The sequence below is a fragment of the Coenobita brevimanus genome, chromosome 62, assembly GCF_032717465.1.
Source record: "Coenobita brevimanus isolate Jiangsu-jjx chromosome 62, ASM3271746v2, whole genome shotgun sequence".
Classification (NCBI taxonomy): domain Eukaryota; kingdom Metazoa; phylum Arthropoda; class Malacostraca; order Decapoda; family Coenobitidae; genus Coenobita; species Coenobita brevimanus.
This window is the reverse complement of record NC_137015.1, coordinates 6,251,107-6,255,193: the sequence shown is the minus strand read 5'-3', so window position 1 is coordinate 6,255,193 and position 4,087 is coordinate 6,251,107.

Here is a 4,087-nt window from a genome sequence, read left to right as displayed (position 1 = left end):
AATACCATGATTTTTTGTTTCCACCATTTTAGTGGACTGTACATGAAAACTGTTATGTCCAAGATGGATTTGGCATTGTTTAAATACCTTTCTCCTTTTATAACTGAAATGAATAAATGTTTTTGTGTACAAAGAATCGATTTTTCTTTTTGCAAGAACTTTTCCAGCTCGACGTTGGTATAACACATTATTGCTGTATTTTGAGGACAACCTGATATTAGCACTGACAAGGTGGTGTTACATTAACAAGAGACTCTACAAATTTTGGTTGCTCCTCAGTCAGGTCCACAGAACCTTTCCCAAACTTGATACCCAATAACCATTATAATGACAAGTTCATATGGCTTTAGGTCTCCTTACAAGTCAACCATCTATAAGTTGTGTAAATTACACATCTGTGATGAGGAGTGAACTGTAGATTTGTGGTGATGTCTGATTTTTGAGTTTACAGTGAATGAACATGTGTTCATTCAGGCTCCCGTTTGGGATGATGTGAAATATGTATCATTTCTTTCCCCTAAGGTTCTTGGTTAAATAGTAAAGGCAAGGAGGTGAGGGGACGGAACAAATATCACAGTCTCTGGGAAAGGGTAGTGCATGATGCATCACAGTGGCATCTAACCTAAAAGTAAGAATTTCATCCCACTATTTGCCTGCTGTGGGTGCAGTCCCATCAGGGTGGTATCCCCTGGCAACCCTAAGACTCAACTGGGGTCAGAGGGGAAAGAATGCTACATCAGTATTCTGTGTCTTGAAAAGTAACTGCAAGTGCCGTTGTAAAACAGAAATCTTAAGTGAGTGAGAAAATGTAGATTGTGGAGGCAACTTGTTTGATTTCCCTTCCTCCTGGACTCTCCTGTTTGCCTGAGCCCATTGTTACTTTTGAGTGTTTTACTGTCTGGCTGACTCAACTAACCTGCACATCAGTATACATACAACCTGTGTTATCCCATGAGCAGCATAGGAGCCCGGGGCTAGTTCTTCTTTTTGGTAAGTCTGAGATTTTCATAAGCTATATTTCTAACTAGGAACATAGTGCTTCCATTCAACCTCTCCTCTGTTCTACAGATCAGCCTTCTATATGAGGGGCTGTGCAACATCAGGAACCCAAGTACCAAAACTGACAAGTACAGAAGTACTAAATGTGAGTTTGAAGGCCCTCCACTTAATGTTCTTGGTGTGGTGTGATGTGAGGGGTGGTATGGTGTAGTGTAGCTTTGCCTGAGACTACAGTTGTAAAGCACCTCTCGTCCAGAAAGTCATTAGTGAGAGACATGGCCAGAGCTGTTTCTAGAGATGCTTCTGCATCAAAAATTCATCAGAAATTGTCTCAAGTTCACTAATCTTTTGTAACCCCTCCTCTATTGCATAGTTTGGGATATAAAGCCTTGTGGAAATGGAAATATGGTTGAAAACATTCTACAGTATAGTAACAGTTTTCTCTCTTATCCCCAGTCTGTCAATAATCAATGGCCTAACATGTCCCTTTTTCTCAATGTTCAATGGAGGGGCACTTTTCAGTCTCTGGATACCTGTGGGCCTTAGAAGAGCCCAGTCGGCCAAGCTGGGGACTTGGGTAAAAAACAGTACAGTAAGACCTCACTAAAACAGACTAATTCCGAAAAATGCGAAATTCCGATAAAAGTGACATCCAGACTTCCCCCTACTAATCTGGACTTTTTCCGATATATCAGACATAAGTCCTGATTGTATGAAAGGTTTTTAAACTGTTTTGACTACCATTGTGGTACTGTACTGTGTTATAACTTCACTACATTAATCAAATAATATACCTGTAATATATTTAATAATACTGTACTGTACACTGATAAACATATCTTTTATTACCTTATTTTGGTGAACATAGCTGAAGTGGTCAGGCAGTCCGGACTGCTTCTGGCTTTATCGGACTTTTTCCGATATACAGGAATTTAGTCTGGTAGCTCCCTGCCTGTCGTATGAGGCGACTAAAAGGGTTGGTGATGGGTTAGTGCCCCATCCCGTAAAAAGAACTAACTAAACAAGCAAATAAAGTGCCTCGGACCAGGACGGACCATACGTTTACGACTAAGGAACGGGCAAAGGACATTCTGAGGGTGGGGACATGGAATGTGAGAGGAGTGAATGATGAGGTGAAAGAGAGATTGTACAGGTGCTTGAGGATGCAAGAGTGGATATATGTGGACTGACTGAAACTAAATAGAATGGTGAAACGGTGAGAGAGTGGGAATATGGTTTAGGTATTTGTGCAGGAGTTAGTGAGAATGAGAGGGCAAGAGAGGGAGTATGTCTGATGATATGCAAGAAGTGGAAGGAGAATATAAGAGAGTATGGAACAGTGGGTGCAAGGATTGTATGAGTGAGGATGAAAGTAGGTATACAAGTGTGGGCGACTGTATGTGAGTATGCGCCGACAGAGGACCGAGTGGCAAGAGTGAAAGATGAGTTTTGGGTGAGTGTAGAAATATGTACGGACAAATCTGAGAGGAGCGAGAGAGTGCTTTTGATAAGAGACATGAATGGCAAAGAGGGGAATGTACGAGTGGATGGAGTGGTTGGTCAGTGGGGTGTGCCAGCTGAAGTAGATGGGAATGGTAGTGCTTTGGTGGACATCTGTGCTGGTAAGGGGTTGGCAATAGCTAACACCTACTTTCGGCATAAGATGATCCACAGGTATACATGGAGAGTAATGAGGAGGATGGATGGTGAACATGTTGAACGAGAGGCAATGATAGACTACGTGTGTGTGGATAAGCGAATGAGAAGACAAGTGTTGGATGCAAGAGTGTGGAGAGGGTGGGGGAATGGAGTCTCGGACCATCACTTAGTGATGGCCAAGGTAAAGTTGCAAAGAAAATGGTTGAAGAGACGAAGAGGAAGACAGGAGGAAACAGCTCCTGTGAGAAGAGTGAAGTTGCAAGATAGTGAGAAAATGGCAGAGCATAAGAGCTTAGTGGAAGAAAGATTGGGAAGGTATGAATTAGAGCAGATGGAAGGGGTGGAAGACGTATGTAAGCTATTCATCGAAGAGATAGGAGCAGCGTGTGAGGTGATGAGTGAGGAGGAGATGCGGGGGTGTGCAAGGGACAGCATGGTGGAATGATGAGGTGAAACGAGCTGTGGAACAAAAGAAGAAGGCATATAGTGAATGGCTAGTGAGGAGAGGTAGGGGAGAAGATGAGAGAGGGAGAAGAGAGGTATATGTGAGCAGGTGAAGAGACTGGTGAAGGAGAGTGAGAAGAAAGTGGATGAAGAATTTGGGAGGAATCTGAGTGTGAAATGGAGGGAGAGTAAGAAATTGTTTTGGAAGGAGATAAGGAAAGTAAGGCAGTGTGAAAGGGGAAATAGTAGCGGAGTGAAAGATAGGAATAATACAGTAGGTTGTTAGTGGAGAAGAGAGAGAAATTAAGGAGATGGAAGGAGCACATTGAGGATTTGTTGAATGTAGAGAGTGAGAGCAGTGTGAGTATAAGTGGTTGGGGAATGGCTGGGAGAAGAAGAGATGAGAGGAGGGAGGAAGAGATCAGTAGGGTGGAAGTAGTGGAAGCAATGAAGAAGATAAAGGTGGGAAAGGCCCCAGGAATTGATGGAGTGTGTGGTGAAACGCTAAGGTACAGGGGGGAGATTGTGGAATGGATATGGAAGTTGTGTAGATTGGCTTGGGAAGAGGGAATGGTTCCAGAGGACTGGAAATCAGATATAATTGTTCCTTTATACAAAGGAAAAGGGGAGAGAGAAGTATGTGGTAACCATAGGGATATTTGCCTTCTTAGTGTGACCGGAAAAATATATGGTAGAATACTCATTGATAGGGTTAGGCATATGACAGAGGAGCTAGTTGGAGAAGAACAAGGGGAATTTAGGAAGGGAAAAGGGTGTGTAGATCAGATATTTGTTCAAAGATGTTTAGTGGAGGAGTATCTAGAGAAGGGAAAGTGTATGCTGCCTTCATGGACTTGGAGAGAACTTATGACAGAATAGATAGGCAAGGTATGTGGAAGGTATTAAGAATATATGGAGTGGAGGGGAAATTGTTGAGTGCTGTGAAGAGTATGTATAAAGGAGCTAGGGCTACAATGCGAGTGGA